The sequence below is a fragment of the Heterodontus francisci genome, chromosome 2 (genome assembly GCF_036365525.1).
Source record: "Heterodontus francisci isolate sHetFra1 chromosome 2, sHetFra1.hap1, whole genome shotgun sequence".
In the NCBI taxonomy this organism is placed as follows: Eukaryota; Metazoa; Chordata; class Chondrichthyes; order Heterodontiformes; family Heterodontidae; genus Heterodontus; species Heterodontus francisci.
The window spans coordinates 92792075-92813119 of record NC_090372.1 but is presented as its reverse complement, the minus strand read 5'-3'; the positions used below and the strand labels follow the sequence as shown (position 1 = coordinate 92813119).

The window sequence follows — 21045 nt, the reverse complement described above, 5'->3', positions numbered from 1 at the left end:
GACCTTCCTTTTTGTTGTTGTTCTCCCCCTCTCCCCTTTCACTTGCATAAAACCTATTACATTTCTAACTTCTGACAGTTCTAATGAAATGTCACAGATCTGAAACGTTAACTGTGTTTTTCTCTCCACAGATGCTGCTTGACCTGCTGAGTATTTCCAGCACTTTCTCTTTTTGTTTTAAAATAGTAAGCAGTTCTTCAAAAAAGGCATTTACTCCCAAAAGTCACTTTTGGGAGAGAAGTGGCATCAGAGAAAAAGGACCTTCTCTATCTAAAGTGAGCTAGATACCAGAATTTAATACAAGGTTAAGATCACATACAGGTGTGGTCAGAGGATTCAAAGTCAATGATTGAGAGTCAGGTTGGAATACAAGGTGGTTGTGGGAGATGGATAAGACAAATGTCGAAACCCCAACACTAAGAGGCTATTGTCAAGAGCAGTCAGGGATTCCTTCCATTTATTGAAGATTATCACCTTGCAGAGAAAATTTATGGAAATAATTAGGCACAAACATTTTCAACTAGATCCTGATAGTGACATTTATTTGTTCTAAGTAGTGTACAATCATAGTTTTGAGGGATGAAAACAGCTTAATTACAACAATGAGCTCACATTTGAAATCAGGCAGAATTAGAGATGGTTATATGTGGATTCTCCAGATTTCAAACCCATCTAAACTGTAAATTCTCAAAGTATGTTACTGAATGTAAATTAAAAATTGCATGGATATGTATTTTAAAAATTTTAAGGAAAGCATTTAGATTGGTGGTAATTTTATTTTACAAATAAGCACATGGGACCACGAATGGGCCGGTACAATTCCATAGACTGCATGATCCCAATGCCCTCCAGATGGCATCTATCTTATACATCTACCTTATGAATACTATCTTCCTAAATGATGGTAAACTTCTGGAAAAAAAACGACTGTGAAATCTCCTGTCATGGCTCAGTAGCAGAACTCTCGGAGACAGAAGTTTGCGGATTCAAGCACCACTCCAGAGACTTGAACACAAAGCCTAGGGTGACACCCCTGCACAGCACAAAGGGAGTGCCACCCTGCTGGATGTGCTATCTTTCAGATGAGATGTTAAGCCAACGCCCCATCTTCCCTCCCAGATGGGTGCAAAAGATTCCATTCCAATATTTGAGAAGCAGGGGTGTCCTCTTTGGAGTTCAAGGCCAATATTTATCACCAACTATCAATACAAAAAAAATGATGATGATCTGGTCATCATTGCACAGCTCTTTCTGGGACCTTGATGGGTGCAAAACATAACAGTGACTACACTACAAAAGTAATCAATTGGCTGGAAAGCGCTTCGGAACATCCTGAAGTCATAAAAAGTGTTGCGTAAATTAGTCTTTTTTTTTTCTTTAACACTTCTAAAGAAGTAACTTCCCAACAGAACGATGCTGTACTAAATACTTCACAAAAATGATGCAAAGTAGCAAGTCTGTTGGTGCCCAAGTTTATCATTTTCATGGGCCAACGAAGCATGAACTGCATATACAGTTTCAAACCTTTGTTTCCATTAATTTGAACACATTTCAAATTGCTGACCCCAAGTCCTGATTTAATATATATTCTCCCAAACTGCATTAAGCTCAATCGTTATCAAAAACAAAACTAGAACAGGGAAACTTAAGTACAAGAGAGAACTAAGCTGCCTGGGCTGACAGCGACATTACCAGAGCACAAGTGTCATATGTGGTGTAGGGTCCAAGGTTTGAACATCACGGATGTAGACACTTGCGTTTTTAAAAAAAAAATTACTTCCATCTGTACCAGACAGACAGGGTTAAGTGTAACATCTCCCAGGAACCCAGAACTTCACATAGATCTTTTGGCAATTCATATTTATTTATAGCCACTATTCGTAACTAAGAGAAATCCTCTATGATGTGAGGAGGATAACAATTTCCATCCCCAAAATGAATTGGCAACAGCACAAGAGAAAAGGGAGGGGAAAAACAGAGGGAGGGAAGCAAGCAAGCAAAAAAAACAAAACAAAAAAAAAAAAAAGAGGGAAGGAAGCAAAAATGGAACTCGTTACGTCAGTTTACTTTTTGGTGGGTTTACACCATCCAATGACATTGAATCACTGGTTTCCAGAAAGGCTATACTGCCCTAAATGCCCAGGAACTCTACAGTCATTCCAATCTTTCCACCAGGCCAATTTTAGAAGAATTCTTCTACACACTAAATATTGGGTCACATCACATAATATCAAGTAAATAGGCTACTGATCTCAACTAAACCATTTGCGCATATGTATAATACCTAGTTAAGAATATTGTACATCTAGAATTCCTGCAATAATTTGCAAATTGTGGGCCTCTTCCTCTATTTGCAAGAATCATTTCAAAATTTCAAACTACATTTAACATTTCAGGTTCATTTAATCAACAGCGACATGGGGAAGATGTGGCGTAGTGGCAATGTAACTGGACTAGCAATCCATAGGCCCAGGCTAATGCTCTGGGGACACTGGCTCAAATCTCATCATGATAGCTAGTGGAATTTAAATTTAATAAATCTGGAATTAAAAAGCTAGTCTCAGCGATGGTGACCATGAAACCATTGCCCATTGTTGTAAAGACCCATCTGGTTCACTAATGTCTTGTAAGGAAGGAAATCTGCTGTCCTTACCTGGTCTGGCCTACATGTGACTCCAGACCCACAGCAATGTCGTTGACTCTTAAATACCCTCTTGAAATGGCCTAGCAAGCCACTCAGTTGTACCAAACCACAAGAGAACTCTAAAAGTAATGAAACCGGATGGACCACTCAGCATTGACACGGCACTCCCAGCCCTATCGACTTTGGAAAGTCCTCCTTACTAACATCTGGGGGCTGGTGCCAAGGTTGGGAGGGCTGTTCCACAGATTGGCAAGCAACAGCCTAACAGTCATATTCACAGAATCATACCTTACAAAGTCCCAGACACCATCAACATGTCCTGGCTGTGGGTATTAGAGGTAGCATCACCATGGTATACAGTCAGGAGGGAGCTGTCCTGTGAGTCCTCATCATTGACTCCAGACCCCACGAAGCCTCATGGCATCAGGTCAAACATGGGCACGGAAACCTCCTGATTACCACCTACTGCCCTCCCTCACTTATGAATCAGTACTCCTCCATGTCGACCACCACTTGGAAGTAGCATTGAGGGTGGTAAAGGCACAGAATATACTCTGGGCAGGGGACTTCAATGAGTACTTTGCATCAGTATTCACCAAAGGGAAGGACTTGGTGGATGATGAGCCTAGGGAAGGGAGTGTAGATAGTCTGGGTCATGTCTTAACCAAAAAAGAGGTGGTGTTTGGTGCCTTGCAAAGCATTAAGGTAGATGGCCCCAGGGCCTGATGGGATCTACCCCAGAATACTGAGGGAGGCAAGGGAAGAAACTGCTGAGGCCTTGACAGAAATCTTTGTATCCTCATTGGCTACAGGTGAGGTCCCAGAGGACTGGAGAACAGCCAATGTTGTTCCTTTGTTTAAGAAGGGTAGCAAGGATAATCCAGGAAATTATAGGCCGGTGAGCCTTACGTCAGTGGTAGGGAAATTATTACAGAGGATTCTTCGAGACAGTATTAACTCCCATTTGGAAACAAATGAACTTATTAGCAAGAGGCAGCATGGTTTTGTGAAGGGAGATCGTGTCTCACTAACATGGAGTTTTTTTTGAGGAAGTGACGAAGATGATTGATGAAGGAAGGGCAGTGGATGTTGTCTATATGGACTTCAGTAAAGCCTTTAACAAGGTCCCACATGGCAGACAGGTACAAAAGGTGAAGTCACACGGGATCAGAGGTGAGCTGGCAAGATGGATACAGAACTGGCTCGGTCATAGAAGACAGAGGGTAGCAGTGGATGGGTGTTTTTCTGAATGGAGGAATGTGACTAGTGGTGTCCAGCAGGGATCAGTGCTGGGACCTTTGCTGTTTGTATTATATATAAATGATTTGGAGGAAAATGTAGCTGGTCTGATAAGTAAGTTTACGGACGACACAAAGGTTGGAGGAGTCGCGGACAGTGATGAGGATTGTCAGAGGGTACAGCAGGATATAGATCGGCTGGAGACGTGGGCGGAGAAATGGCAGATGGAGTTTATTCCGGACAAATGTGAGGTAATGCATTTTGGAAGATCTAATGCAGGTGGGAGGTATACAGTAAAATGCAGAACCCTTAGAAGTATTGACAGGCAGAGAGATCTGGGCGTACAGGTCCACAGGTCAGTGGCAACGCAGGTGGATAAGGTAGTCAAAAAGGCATACGGCATGCTTGCCTTCATCAGTTGGGACATACAGTATAAAAATTGGCACGTCATGCTGCAGCTTTACAGAACCTTAGTTAGGCCACACTTAGAATATTGCGTGCAATTCTGGTTGCCACACTACCAGAAGGACGTGGAGGCTTTGGAGAGGATACAGAAGAGGTTTACCAGGATGTTGCCTGGTCTGGAGGGCATTAGCTATAAGGAGAGGTTGGATAAACTCGGATTGTTTTCACTGGAACGACGGAAGTGGAAGGGCGACATGATAGAGGTTTACAAAGTTATGAGTAGCAGGGACAGAGTGGATAGTCATGTCAACCTAAAATAAAGGTGCATATGACTGCCCTTGACATCAAGGCAGCATTTGACCGAGTATGGCATCAAGGAGCCCGAGCAAAACTGAGGTCAATGGGAATCGGGGGGAAAACCCTCCGCTGGTTGGAGTCATACCTAGCGCAAAGGAAGATGGTTGTGGTTGTTGGAGGTCAATCATCTGAGCTCCAGAACATCACTGCAAGAGTTCCTCAGGGTAGTGTCCTAGGCCCAACCATCTTCAGCTGCTTCATCAATGACCTTCCTTCAATCATAAGGTCAGAAGTGGGGATGTTCGCTGATGATTGCACAATGTTCAGCACCATTCGTGACTCCTCAGATACTGAAGCAGTCAGTGTAGAAATGCAGCAAGACTTGGGCTGATAAGTAGCAAGTAACATTCACGCCACACAAGTGCCAGGCAATGACCATCTGCAACAAGAGAGAATCTAACCATCTCCCCTTGACATTCAACGGCATTACCATCACTGAATCCCCCACTATCGACATCCTAGGAGCTATCATTGACCAGAAACTGAACTGGAGTAGCCATATAAATACCGTGGCTACAAGAGAAGGTCAGAGGCTAGGAATCCTGTGGCGAGTAACTCACCTCCTGACTCCCCAAAGCCTCTCCACCATCTACAAGGCACAAGTCAGGAGTGTGATGGAATACTCTCCACTTGCCTGGATGGTGCAGCTCCAACAACACTCAAGAAGCTCGACACCATCCAGGACAAAGCAGCCCGCTTGATTAGCACCCCATCTACAAACATTCACTCCCTCCACCACCGCACAGTGGCAGCAGTGTGTACCATCTACAAGATAGACTGCAGCAATGCATCAAGGCTCCTTAGACAGCACTTTCCAAACCCACGACCTTATTAACTAGAAGGACAAGGGCAGCAAATGCACGGGAACAGCACCACCTGCAAGTTCCCCTCCAAGTCACACACCATACTGACTCGGAACTATATCGCCGTTCCTTCACTGTCGCTGGGTCAAAATCCTGGAACTCCCTTCCTAACAGCACATTGGGTATACCTACACCACATGGACGGCAGTGGTTCAAGAAGGCAGCTCACCACCACCTTCTCAAGGGCAATAAATGCTGACCAGGCCAGCGACACTCACATCCCATGAATGAACTTTTAAAAAATGAACCATAGATAAACCAAGATACAATCCATTACTTGCATGTAAAAAATAAACTATACTGACAAGAGTTACTAAAACTAGTTTTCAAGTGGATTACCAGAAAGCCACTAAATGTCCATCCATAAATGTTCTATCTCTTAAGTAAAACAGTTTTGAACCATCTTGAAGCCTACATTTAGAAAAAACAAAACTGCACTAAAAAGTTTCAAAATACCTAATGTGGATAACAGATTATTTTGCACAAAGTACAAATCAGATCATAGTTCAGAGTGCCACCTAGTGTTATAAATATCAACTTAGTTGCAAGTCAAAATCAAAAATTGGCACATAGCAGCCTAATTTAGTTAATTTTTTGTAGCTGAGTAAAAAGTGTAAATATTTGAGTAATTTAAGAATGCTTTACCAGCCTCGCAAATGAAGCACACACAATTTTAATTTTTTTTATTAAGTAGTTCATTCTTGGGATTATTAGACAAGGCCAACAGTTATTGTGAATCCCTAGCTGCCTTCAAGGAGATAGTGATGAGCTTTCTTGAACTGCCTCAGTCCATATGATGAAAGCAGTCCTATAGTGCCGTTAGGCAATGAGCTCCAAGATTTTGGCCCACATATGATGAAGGAATAGCAATATATAGGTGGCAGGGTTGGGAGGTACTGTCCAAGGATACTTGGTGAGTTGCTACAGGGCATCCTGTGCATAGTAACACACAGTTATAGTGCATCAGTGGTGGAGGGATTGAGTATGCAAAGCTTTGGATAAGCTGCCAATCAAGCCAACTGCTTCATCTTGGACGGTGCAGAGCTTCGAGTGCCGTTGGAGCAGCACTCATCCAGGTAAGTGAAGAGTATTCTATCACACTACTGACTTGCGCCTTGTAGATGATAGAAAAGCTTTGCTTGGGGAGCCAGGTGAGCCTCCCCCTGCAGAACACCCAGGCTCTGATCTGCTCTTTTAGCCATAGATTCAGCTGAGTTTCTGAACAGTGGCAACCCCCAGGATGTAGATGTTGGGAGATTTGATGATGGTAATACCATTTGAGTGTCAAGGCGAGATGGTTAGACTCTGTCGTTGGTGGTGGTTGCTGCCTGGCACTTAAATGGCAAAAAATACTCGCACAACATATCAGCCCAAGTCTCAGTCAATTGTATGTAAGCATGAACTGGTCAATTATCTGAGATTGTGAAAGGAGCTAAACACTATAAATCATCAGCAAAACAGCTTCATTTTGAACAGCAATAGCAGTGAGTGCGAGCCAGGGGGCAGCTGGGCAGGTAAATTTCACTATAAAGTACTTACCTAGCGATTCAGCAGCTTTGGCAGGGTGGGAAAAAAAACTGAAAAAGTGACATCACAGGACAGCTGTGACCTGATTGGCTGGTAGGGAATCTATACCGAATTTGAAAATAAAACTGATAAAAATTGATTAAAACACTAATTAACTAATTAATAAGTAGAGTAACTAAACCAGAGGGAGGAGATTACTGTATTTAGACAGCATTTAATATTTATTGTAGAAATCTAGCACTAGGGACCACATAGTGAAGTGTATCATAATTTAGTAAGGATTTAATAAGTATTTATTTATTTTATATCAATTAACTAATTAGTGATAGAAATGACAGTTAGAGGGGTGAAGTGCTTCACCTGTGAGGATGTGGGAGGTCCGTGACGCTTCCAGCGTTTCGGGCAACTACATCTGCAGGAAGTGTACCCAGTTGCAGCTCCTCACAGACTGCATGGATCGGTTGGAACGGCAACTGGATGCAGTTAGGAGCATGCAGGTGGCGGAAAGTGTCATAGACAGGAGTTTTAGAGAAGTGGTTACACCCAAGGTGCAGGCAGATAGATGGATGACCGCTAGAAGGGGCAGGCAGTCAGTGCAGGAATCCCCTGTGGCTATCCCCCTCTCTAACAAGTATACCGTTTTGGATACTGTTGGGGGGGATGGCCTTTCAGGGGAAAACAGCAGCAGCCAGAGCAGTGGCACCACAGTTGGCACTATTGGTCAGCAGGGAGGGACAAAGCGCAGAAGAGCAATAGTTATAGGGGACTCTATAGTCAGGGGCACAGGTAGGCGCTTCTGTGGACATGAAAGAGACTCCAGGAAGGTATGTTGCCTCCCTGGTGCCAGGGTCAAGGATGTCTCTGAACGGACAGAGGGCATTCTGAAGGGGGAGGGTGAACAGCCAGAGGTTGTGGTACACATCAGTACCAATGACATCGGCAGGAAGAGTGATGAGGTCCTGCAGGGGGAGTTTAGGGAGTTAGGTAGTAAATTAAAAAACAGGACCTCTAGGGTTGTAATCTCTGGATTACTCCCTGTGCCACGTGCCAGTGAGGCTAGAAATAGGAAGATAGTGCAGCTAATCACGTGGCTGAGCAGCTGGTGTAGAAGGGAGGGAAGGTAGATGAGGGAAGGGTGGTGGGTGTTGTCTATATGGACTTTAGTAAAGCCTTTGACAAGGTCCCGCATGGCAGACTGGTGCAAAAGGTGAAGTCACACGGGATCAGAGGTGAGCTGGCAAGATGGATACAGAACTGGCTCAGTCACAGAAGACAGAGGGCAACAGTGGATGGGTGTTTTTCTGAATGGAGGGATGTGACTAGTGGTGTTCCGCAGGGATCAGTGCTGGGACCTTTGCTGTTTGTAGTATATATAAATGATTTGGAGGAAAATGTAGCTGGTCTGATTAGTAAGTTTGCGGACGAAACAAAGGTTGGTGGAGTTGCTGATAATGATCAGGATTGTCAGAGGATACAGCAGGATATAGATCGGTTGGAGACTTGAGCGGAGAAATGGCAGATGGAGTTTAATCCGGAAAAATGTGAGGTAATGCATTTTGGAAGGTCTAATGCAGGTGGGAGGTATAGAGTAAATGGCAGAACCCTTAGGAGTATTGACAGGCAGAGAGATCTGGGCGTACAGGTCCACAGGTCACTGAAAGTGGCAACGCAGGTGGATAAGGTAGTCAAGAAGGCATACGGCATATGCTTGCCTTCATCGGTCGGGGCATAGAGTATAAAAATAGGCAAGTCATGCTGCAGCTGTACAGAACTTTAGTTAGACCACACTTAGAATATTGCGTGCAATTCTGGTCGCCACACTACCAGAAGAACGTGGAGGCTTTGGAGAGGGTACAGAGGAGGTTTAACCAGGATGTTGCCTGGTCTGGAGGGCATTAGCTACGAGGAGAGGTTGGAAAAATTCGGATTGTTTTCACTGGAACGACGGAGGTGGAGGGGCAACATGATAGAGGTTTACAAAGTTATGAGCGGCATGGACAGAGTGGATAGTCAGAAGCTTTTTCGCAGGGTGGAAGAGTCAGTTACTAGGGGACATAGGTTTAAGGTGCGAGGGGCAAAGTTTAGAGGGGATGTGCGAGGCAAGTTCTTTACACAGAGGGTGGTGAGTGCCTGGAACTTGCTGCCGGGGGAGGTGGTGGAAGCAGGTATGATAGCGACGTTTAAGAGGCATCTTGACAAATACATGAATAGGAAGGGAATAGAGGGATACGGTCCACGGAAGTGCAGAAGGTTTTAGTTTAGACAGGTATAAAGATCGGCGCAGGCTTGGAGGGCCGAATGTCCTGTTCCTGTGCTGTTCTTTGTTCTTTGAGTGGCTTGGTAGCACCACTATTCACCGAGCTGGCAGAGTCCTAAAGCACATAGCTGCTAGACTGGGTCTGCGGTAGGTGGCAAGAGAGCCAAGAGTAAAGTCCTACTTGGCCTCGCCCTCGCCAAACTACCTGGCGCAGATGCATCTGTCCATGACAGCATTGGCAGGAGTGACCACTGCACAGTCCTTGTGGAGACCAAGCCCCACCTTCACACTGAAGATACTCTCTATCGTGTTGTGTAGCACTACCACTGTGCTAAATATTTCAACAGATCTCGCAACTTAAAAATTAGGCATCCGTGAGGCACTGTGGGCCATCAGCAGCAGAACTGTATTCAACCTCAAGCTGTAACAATCATGGCCCAGCATATTCCCCACTCTACCATCAAACTGGGAGATCAACCCTGGTTCAAATGGAATGTGGGAAGGGCATGCCAGGAGCAGCACCAGGCAAATCTAAAAGTGAGGGGTCAACCTGGTAAAGTGACAATACCAGGACTACATGCATGCCAAAACAGCAGAAGCAGCATGCGATGGACAGAGCAAAACAAACCCACAACCAACAGATCAGATGTCAACTTTGCAGTCCTGCCACATCCACTCATGAATATGCTGGTGGACAATTAAACTACTAACAGGAGGAGCAGGAAGCTCCATACACATCCCTATTCTCAACAATGGGGGAGCCCAGCAGATCAGTGCAAAAAACAAGGTCGAAGCATTTGCGACCATCTTCAGCCAGAAGTGCAGACTGGATGATCCATCTTGGCCCCCTCCAGAGGTCCCCAGCATCATAGATGCCAGACTTCAGCCAATTCAATTCACTCCACGTGATACCAAGAAACGGCTGAGGGCACTGGATACTGCAAAGGCTATGGGCCCTGACAACCTTCCAGCAATGGTACTGAAGATTTGTGCTCCAGAACTGACCAAGCTGTTCCAGTACAGCTAAAACACTGGAATCTTCCCGGCAATGTGGAAAATTTCTCAGGTATGTCCTGTACACAAAAAGGCAGGACAAATCCAACCTGGCCAAGTACCATCCCATCAGTCTACTCTTGATCATCAGCAAACTATGGAAAATGTCACTGACAGTCGATCAAGCGGCACTTACTCAGCAATAACTGGTTCACCGATGTTCAGTTTGGGTTCCGCCAGGGCAACTCAGCTCCTGACTTCATTACAGCCTTGGTCCACATATGGACAAAAGAGCTGAACGCAAGGAATGAGGCGAGAGTGACTGCCCCTGACATCAAGGCAGCATTTGACGGAGTGTGGCATCAAGCAGCATGAGCAAAACTGGAGTCAATGGAAATCAGGGGGAGAACACTCCGCTGGCTGAAGTCATACCTAGCGCAAAGGAAGATGTTTAAGGTTGTTGGAGGTCAATTATCTCAGTCTCAGGACATCACTGCAGGAGTTCCTCAGGGTAGTATCCTAGGCCCAACCGTCTTCAGCTGCTTCATCAATGACCTTCCCTCTATCATAAGGTCATAAGTGGGTACATTTGCTGATGATTGCACAACGTTCAGCGCCATTCGCGATTCCTCAGATACTGAAGCAGTCCATGCCCCCATGCAGCAAGACCTGGACAACATCCAGGCTTGGGCTGAAATGTGGCAAGTTACATATGCGCCACACAAGTGCCAGGCAATTACCATTTCCAACAAGAGAATCCAACTCTCTCCCCTTGACATGCAATGATATTACCATCGCTGAATCCCCCTTCAACAACATCCTGGGCATTGATCAGACCAGCCAGACAAATACTGTGGCTCCAAGAGCAGGTCAGAGGCTGGGGATTCTGCAGCAAGTAGCACACCTCCTGTCTCCCCAAAGCCTGTCCACCATCTAAAAGGCATAGGTCAGGAGTGTGAAGGAATTCTGTCCACTTGCCTGGATGAGTGCAGCTCGAACACCACTCAGGAAGTTCGACACCATCCAGGACAAAGCAGCCTGCTTGATTGGCACCCCATACACCAATGTACAGTGGCAACAGTGTGTACCATCTGCAAGATGCACTGTAGCAACGCACCAAGGCTCCTTCAACAGCACCTTCCAAACCCATGACCTCGACCACCTAGAAGGACAAGGGCAGCAAATGCATGGGAGCACCACCTGCACGTTCCCCTCCAAGTCACACACCATCCTGACTCGGAACTACATCGCCGTTCCTTCACTGTCGTTGGGTGAAAATTTTGGCACTCCCTCCCTAACAGCACTGTGGGCATACCTACACCACATGGACTGCAGTAGTTCAAGGCGGCAGCTCACAACTACCATCACAAAGGCAATTAGGGATGGACAATAAATGCTGGCCTAGCCATTCGACACCCATATCCCTTGAAAGAGTAAAAACATTCAGAACAACCAAGCCAGTCTAGCTTTTGGCACGTGTTTACCTAAGTAAACATACAGCAGCCATCACCAACCCACTGGGGATGTTCTCCCGTTTTAAGTAAATCACCTCTACCTGTCTTCAATAATAGCAAAACATCTGATAGGATTTGATGTTACTAAATCCACAACAAAATGCTGAGTGACTCATCTTGCATTTGATTTTGCCTGTTCTGCTATTTGTAGAATTTGTACCGAAGTTGGATAATCATGGACAATATGATTGTTAACACATCAGCTTATGGAAGGTTTTCTCCATTCGGGGGCTAGGGCAGATATGCACAGTGATTATCTGTGCCATATTTTGTTCATGCTTTGAGGCTGGACAAATTTTAAGTCTTTTAAGTTTAAGTTTTCTCTGTTTGTCCTTTAGTATTGACTGGTGGAACAATTTCAGAATTCATTTGACTGTTTAATTTTTTTCTCAACTGTTTCCTCAATGGTTCAATTTATCTCACTGCACAGTTCTTTGACCTGCTTAGTTGCCTTGTTTGTCAGATCTTGTGCCTTCAGCAGCTCTTCTTCGGGAACCATAAATTATTTTGCTTTTTATTAGTTAGTTGTAGTTCCCCAAATTCACCGGTTTTAATGTATATTCTTAATTCCGTTCCACACTAATATATGAAAAAACACTTTCTGCTACAGGCAACATTCATTCAGGATAGTTTACATCCACCACCATATTCTCAGCTTTCTTAAAATTGAAGTTAAACTTAGCTCTTCGCCATCATGTCGGAAAATTAATGCTTTTTTTGTTTTTTTACATCTGGATATTGTTTAAACTTTTCAAATTTTCTCGGAAAGTTCCAGTTACTTAAGCGCAGGGTGCAATTCTGTCCATTTAATACCTTACATTATCAGACACCCCAACTTGCCCCACCATTACTGAGTGGGAATGTGAAAAACCATTCAACAACTTAGATTTATATAACATCTTTAACATAATAAAACATCCCAATGGCCTTCACAGGAACTTTGTAAAATAAAATGTTAAAACCCCATAAGGAGATATTAGGTCAGATGACTAAAAGCTTGGTCGAAGAGGAAAGATTTAAGGAACGCAAGAAGTGGAGAAATGTAGGGTGAGTATTCCAGAGCTTAGGGCCTAGGCACCTGAAGGCACAGCCACCAATGGTGCAGCGATTAAAATCAGGGATGCACAAGAGGCCAGAATTAGATGAGGGTGGATATCGGAGAGTTGTGGGGCTGGAGGAGATTACAGGGATTGGGTGGGGTGAGACCATGGAGGGATTTGAAAACAAGGAAGAGAATTTTAATATTGAAACGTTGCCTGACCAGGAGGCAATGTAGGTCAGCAAGCACAAAGGTGATAGGTGAATGGGATCTGTGCAAGTTAAGACACTTGCAACAGAGTTTTGCACGACCTCAAGTTTATGGAGGGTAGAATGTGAAAGAATAGCCAGGGGTGCATTGGAATAGTCTAGGAGGTAATAATGGCATGAATGCAGGTTTCAGCAGATAAGCATTTTTCAGGATCTCTGTCCAAAATTCTGAAGGTGTTTCATTCTTCCTCCCTATGTTGTGTAAATCATTCTATGGAGAATCTTTGCTGACTTGGAATTCAATAGAGAAAGCTCACATGTATGCGCTTTGGATACCAAAAAAAGAAAAGCACAAGTGAATCTAAGCTGTACTCAAAGCAAAACATTGTGATGGGATAGGAAAAAGGAACTTGTATTTTTTACAGCACAATTAACTGGTTGAATTTTTTCAACCCTTCCTACGGAATACATCTGCATCTTCGATTATTCAAGAGAATCGTCATAGCTCCTTACTGTCTCCAATACAGCTTGAATATCAAGTTGGTTTCTGAATAACTCCATGAAGAAAAATTGGATAAAAATATAGAAAAAAAGCAGGGCTATTTGCTCCTGGGGATATATGTGCGCAAAATCATTAAAGATGGCAGGGACGGATGAGAAAGCAGTTAAAAAAAAGCATATGGGATCCTGGGCTTTATAAATGGATGCATAGAGTACAAAAGCAAGGAAATTATGAAGAACCTTAATAAAACACTGGTTTGGCCACAACTCGGAGTACATGCTAATTCTGAGTACTGCACTTTAGGAAGGAATGTGAAGGCCATAGAGGGTGTAGGAAATTTACAAGAATGGCTCCAAGGATGAGGGACTTCAGTTACGTGGATAGACTGGAGAAGTTGGGGTTGTTCTCTTCAGAATAGAGAAGGACGAGCAGTTCAAAATCATGAGGGGTCTCGACAGTTTTTTAAAAAATTCATTCATGGATTGTGGGCGTCGCTGGCCAGGCCAGCATTTATTGCCCATCCCTAATTGCCCTCGAGGTGGTGATGGTGAGCTGCCTTCTTGAACTGCTGCAGTCCATTTGGGGTAGGTACACTCACAGTGCTGTTAGGAAGGGAGTTCCAGGATTTTGACCCAGCGACAGTGAAGGAACGACAATATCGTTCCAAGTCAGGTTGGGCGGCACAGTGGCGCAGCGGTTAGCACCGCAGCCTCACAGCTCCAGCGACCCGGGTTCAGTTCTGGGTACTGCCTGTGCGGAGTTTGCCAGTTCTCCCTGTTTCCTCCCACAGCCAAAGACTTGCAGATTGATAGGTAAATTGGCCCTGCAAATTGCCCCTAGTGTAGGTAGGTGGTAGGAATGGTGGGGATGTGGTAGTGAATATGGGGTTAATGTAGGATTAGTATAAAATGGGTGGTTGTTGGTCGGCACAGATTCGGTGGGCCTGTTTCAGTGCTATATCTATAAATAAATAAAATAAATAAAGTATGACTTGGAGGGGAACTTGCAGGTGGTGGTGTTCCCATACATTTGCTGCCATTGTCCTTCGAGTTGGTAGAGGTCATAGTTTTGGAAGTTGCTGCAGTATATCTTGTAGATGGTACACACTGCTGCCACTGTGCGTCAGTGGTAAAGGGAGCGAATGTTTGTGGATGGGGTGCCAATCAAGCGGGCCGCTTTGTCCTGGATGGTGTCAGCTCGAGTATTGTCGGAGCTGCAACCATCCAGGTAAGTGGAGAGTATTCCATCACACTCCTGATTTGTGCCTGGTAGATGGTGGACAGGCTTTGGGGAGTCAGGTGAATCCATGACAGTAGATGGTGAAGTTGCCTCTACAGAGCAGAACACTCAGGCCAGAGGAACAGGAATCATTTCCTCCTGACCAGATCAATGACCTGTGCCACCACCATGACCAATTCCAGTAGCTGCAGTATTCCACACTCCTACAGAAACAGACGGTCAGCTTTGACCTTGGCAAATTACCCCAAGGTCAAAAGGCTTAACGTTATGCACGCTAATGGAGGCAATCTTTAAACCCATTATGGCCGTCTGTTGCTTCCACTCCAGGTGTTGGTGCTAGCCTAGTCCTTGCGTATGTTCCTGCATACCCATAGTGTTCACAAGCTGTTGCACTGTTTTTGAGCTCAGAAAACTGTCCTAGTCGCTGATGGGAGATTCATTCTGCCGGGATGACATCGGAGGTGGGGGCGTGGGTCTTGTAGGCAGCAGCGAGATTTGGATTGTCCTCTGCCAGTGCTGTCTTTCCCTTCTGTTCCTCATCAAGGACATTGCTGTTCCTGGCTTCCCGAGCTGAAATGCACCGAGCCCTTCACTGTGTCCAGCGTTTGAGCTGGGGGGGGGGGGGGGGGCACTTCTCTTCTAGCTTCTTTGTGTTCTGCCACTACCTTTGCTGGTGGTGTCTTTCCTGCCCTTCCTCATTTGATGAGGAGCAGCTGCTGCAGTCCATTTCAGACATTAGCCTCCTCTTGCCACTGGTTTGAGTCTTTTTTGGGCTGCCTTCTTTGTGCTTTTCCTCTTAACCATTTGCCACTCACCTAGTTGTCCCTCAGTTGCCTTCTCTGCCACTGATTCCATCTGCTGAGTCTGCAGCTCAGGGTACAGGGGTGCGTTTGGCAGCGTGCTACACCATCCTCTCCCTTCTTAACCAGATTTTCCTAACTGGGGGGTTTTGTGGAGGTCGGATTACTGGTCTTCGCAGCAGCCGCCACCTTTGCTGTTTCATCCTCGTGTCCATCCTTGATTCTTGCTGCCTGTACATAACTGAGGGAGTGTTTTGGGCAGGTCATGTAGAGGTGGCCTGCCAACCATCCAGGTTGCAGCACTTGCCCTGCTTGCAGTCCTTTGATGACCTTCCTGCTTGCAGAGGACTGTGCAGCAGTTGGCCACCACATAGCCAGATTTGCCATAGGTATGACAAACGCTGGGCTGCCCCACATAGACCAAGTAGCCCTGACATCCCCTGATAGTGAAGCTGAAAGAAGGGTGGAGAATGGCTAAAGGAATAGAGTATAAAAGTAGGGAAGTGCTGCTGCAACTATACAAGGCATTAGTGAGACTGCACCTGGAGTATTGCATACAGTTTTGGTCCCCTTACTTGAGGAGGGATGCAGTTGCATTGGAAGCAGTTCAGAGGAGGTTCACTAGATTGATTCGAGGATTAAGAGGTTTGTCTTATGAAGAGAAATTGATCATTTTAGACCTTTACTCTCTAGAGTTTAGAAGAATGAGAGGAGATCTAATTGAGGTATATATGATTAAGGGGATTGACAAAGTAGAGGTGGAGATTTTGTTTCCTCTGGTGGGGCAATCTAGAAGAGGTCATAGTTTTAGGATAAGGGGTAGCAGATTTAAAACAGAGATGAGGAAAAATTACTTCTCTCAAAAGGGTCGTGAGTCTGTGGAATTCACTACCCCAGAGTGCGATGGATGCTGGGACATTGAGTAAATTTGAGGAGATAGACAGATTTTTTAATTAGTAAAGGGTTGAAGGGGTATGGAGAACGGGCAGGAAAGTGGAGTTGAGGCAGAGATGAGATCAGCCATGATCGTATTGAATGGCAGAGCAGGCGTGAGGGGCTGAATTGCCTGCTCCATGATCTTAGCGTCACCTTGACCTGCTATTTAGTTTAGTTTTAGTTTAGAGATACAGCACTGAAACAGGCCCTTCGGCCCACCGAGTCTGTGCCGACCATCAACCACCCATTTATACTAATCCTACACTAATTCCATATTCCTACCACATCCCCACCTGATCCTATATTGCCCTACCACCTACCTACACTAGGGGCAATTTATAATGGCCAATTAACCTATCAACCAGCAAGTTTTTTTTGGCATGTGGGAGGAAACCGGAGCACCCGGAGAAAACCCACGTAGACACAGGGAGAACTTGCAAACTCCACACAGGCAGTACCCAGAATTGAACCCGGGTCGCTGGAGCTGTGAGGCTGCGGTGCTAACCACTGCACCACTGTGCCGCCCTGGTCCAAATCCTGAACGCTGGTCCTTGACCTCAGTGCTCCTCCCAACCACTTCGACGTACCTGATGCAGGAAGTGAGTAAATCCATGACAGGAATATAGGGGTTGTAGAGATGGATGGTCACCACCCGGTTCCATTGCAAAGGCTGCATAAACAGTGACTCCATGAGAATCAACAGCGTGCCTGGTTTCCTCTCTCCTTGAAGACATTCAGGAACTTCATGCATCTCACCACATTCTTGAACGCCACATTGAAGTAGCCGCTGCTGGGCTGTGATGCACTTTGGGATACCCTGAAGTTATAATAGGCCAACATAACCTAGCAAAACTGAGATAAATAGGGATCAAGGGGAAATCCCTTCCATAGCTGGAGTCATACCCAACAAGCAGGAAGATAGTTCTGGCCACTGGAGGTCAATTGCAAGATTTGCTACTTAAGTGCAACATTGTTGGTCCAACTGTCTTCAGCTGCTTCAGTGACTTTCCCTCCTCCCTCTTATTTACCAATAATTCCAGCATTTAGATCCATTCCTCCAATAATGAAGCAAACAATGTCAGTTAACAGCAGGGCCTGGGCAACATCCAGTAAAATTTATGTCACAAAGTTACTAAACAGCGACCAAACAAAAGCCCAAACAGTTTCCCTGACTTTCAAGTCTCATCAAATTTTGGGGGGGTGGAGGGGGATCACCACTGACAAAGTTCAAAGTTTAATAGTTTAATGTGAAACATCCACACTAGCACTGCAACCACAAGGGTGCAACACAGGCTGAGTACGCTGCAATGAGTGAATAACCTAGTCACATCCTCTAAGAGGAAAACTTAGAATTTTATAGTGCGTTCACAACAACAATTTATACTTATACAGCATCTTTAACATAATAAAATGCCCCAAGGCACTTAAAGGTTTATCAGCAGTGTGCTGGAACACTCACCATTTGCTAGGATTGGTGCAGCCACAACAGCACTTAAAGCTGTCCAGGAGAGCAAACTACCTTGTCAGTGGACTCAGCATCTATCCCTCCACCACTAGCACACTGCAGCTGCATCATATAACATTTAGAGGATGCAATACAGTAATTCACCAAGCTTACTTCAAAATGACCAATCTTCCAACCTTTACTACCAAGGACAACAGTAATACAAGTTCACCATCCTATTATAACGGAGTTAATAATTCTGGAATTTAATACCCAACATTATCATGCGAGAACAGTCACCACAGGAGTACAGTAATTCAGAGATAACCACTACTTCCTTCTCTGGAAGGCTAGGGATGCACACTAAATGTGACCTTACCAATATCCATTGAACAAAGAAGGGCAATGTTATAGATCCAGATGGAATAATCTTGGGAAAGTTTGTATCTGGACAATAGTTTTATTCTTCAAAGGTCTATGTCCATGAATTATATAGAAGACATACACACTGGGATGGGCCGAGCAAAACAAGACAGACATTCACAATGAAAGCGGAAACATGCACAAGTGCACAAAGGGGGAAGATGCAGACTAACAAAGGGGAGCCACTAGTACAAAAGTGAAGAGGCAGACCCATACAAAAAGGCAAGACACGTGAACAAAAAAAGAGGACACAACCACCTTCCTTTTATTCTATTTGGGTTCAACAACAAAAATAGGGAAAGTTTCCAAAGCTGTGCTGTGATCTTGTTCCCATACCACTAGGAAACTACTGACATTATGTTTGAGCAATTCAACTTAACAGGAGGATATCTATCTCTGAAAAATTAGTTTTAATTCCTTGATAACATCAGTAACTGGTGGCTGATGCAGTACAAGCCACTGGAAAATCATGAATACATTTTCATTCAATTTCACTAAAAAGATAAAAACACTTGCATTTCTGAATGCCTCTCTCATGTGTATCAGGACTTACTAAAATACTTCAAAGAGAACAAATTATTTAAGTGTGCATAAATGCAACTGCCTTTTTGCACACTCCTAGGTCCTACAAAAACAAATGGAGAGGAACAGATAGTTAATATACAAAGATGTTAAAATATTCCTTTTCAGAATGCACATCCTGTTTAGTTTAATAAAAACAGATGAGACAATGTTTTGCAAACCTTCACAATGCAGTGCTGCATTTCTGGGTGACAGATTACAGAAGAAATTCATAGCTAATGTATTTCTGGGTCTCAAACCCACCCACCCCCAAGACACTACATGAAGGGGCTACTTCAGAGCATCCTGAACAATGTCAGATTCTCTATTTTACACACCTGGAATGGCCTCAATATACATTTTGAATTTCTCCATTCTCTGCCTAATTTTCAAACATGGACAGTTTGCCCATAGATATTTCCTACCTTAGAAGTCTGAAAGAATTTCCCTTTTAATTCTAGATATTTTAAAATAGAAGACTTCTTTTCTCCGTCACAAATCTAAAATTTTGCATTCATCACAAGATGACTGACACATATCAACTCACCATCTGGCTGGCCTGCAACATTTTGATCCTTTAATGAATTTAGTTTGAATACCAAATCAGTTTTCCACATAACCAATTCACAATTACCCGGTCCGAACTCTATGGTACCATATTAACTTTCAGCAACTAGAACAGGAAAAGGCCATAATACTCAAAACACCATTATAGTGAACAAGTCAATTCCTGTTCCAAAACTTACATCCTACACTTAAATCAACTGTGTCTTGAACTCAATTTATAGTACTCCCTTTGGATGACAAAAAAGTTCTACTTGATTTCCCTTACAGGTAATTTCATAATTTCTAGTTTGTGCCCTTGGTATTTGAACTCTTCGAGAAATTTATCTAAAAATCTAAAATTTTGAAAAACTGCCATCTCTTTTCTCAAAGACGATGATTACTTTTTCCTCACATTGATCATTTAAATTCCTCATTATTGACATTTGCTAACTGAAATCCTACTTGTTGCTCTCAAGAACGTAATTTTCCTACAATTAGGTGACCACGCAGCATTCAGTACTCTAGATATATCTATATAGCAATCATACCTCTTGATTTGTACTCTACTTCTTGATGTGAAATGGATATATTAGTAGAAAAAATAAAAGCCATAGTTATCAGTTCTGGAAATTCCACAGATTTATCCACAATAACCCCAAGCATCCCTTCCTTAATCAAAGGGCAAGGTAGTGAACTGGTTATGTTATTGGAGTAATAATCCAGTGGTCTGGAATTATAAACTAGAGTTCACTAAAGTTTAAAATCCCACCATGGCAGTTTGAGAATTTGAATGGGTTAAATAAAATTCTGGAAGCAACGATACATTAGCAGCAGGAGTGACAATGAAAGTCAGATTGTTATAAAAACTCATCTAATTCACTAATATCCTTTAGGACAAGAAATCCACCAACCTTGCCCAGTTCAGCATGTGACTCCAGACCCACACCAGTTATATCAAATGGCTATAAAAAAAAACAAAAGGGTGCCCCCACCAATGTCTCAGGATTACCAAGGATAGGCAATAGGCAATAAATGCTCAACTTGCCCACAACACCTATCCCAGTTGTTTTTTTAAATGCTATATAGGATGCAAGCGCTCCATATTCCTTTTGGTTCCTTATTCTTATAAAATTTCACTTTCATTGAATGACAGCTGTCACGCATTATTCCAATTGGTTCCAAGATCAAACTCTTTGGAATCTGGCTGCATTAGTTACCTTGGCATCATATGCATAGTTGGAATTTCACTCACTGTATTCTCACTCAAGCCATTAAAAAAGCAGCATCATCCTTGTAAAATCTTCCAGTCTGATGGCTACACTCAATTTCCAATTTTTAAATCCAATTCTACCCTCTGCCATACTTTACCTCCTATTCTGTGAATCCTTAACATATGTTAATTTGCTGACATGGAATCTTTGATAGCCTACTGATGATCCAGGTACAGAAAATCTGCATTCCCAAACTCACTAGTGAGTAGGCCAATCCTACCCCCCACCCCCCAACATTTCTAATATCGTCACCCCACACCACATTTAATTGTCCTA

At 43.9% G+C, this 21045-nt stretch overlaps 1 protein-coding gene across 4 annotated transcripts in view; it reads right to left on the bottom strand.

Annotated features, from left to right (window-relative positions):
- The window catches only part of igf2bp3 (insulin-like growth factor 2 mRNA binding protein 3), a 195778-nt gene that overhangs the window by 101966 nt on the left and 72767 nt on the right, over positions 1-21045 (bottom strand). The gene's annotated exons all lie outside the window — the stretch shown is intronic.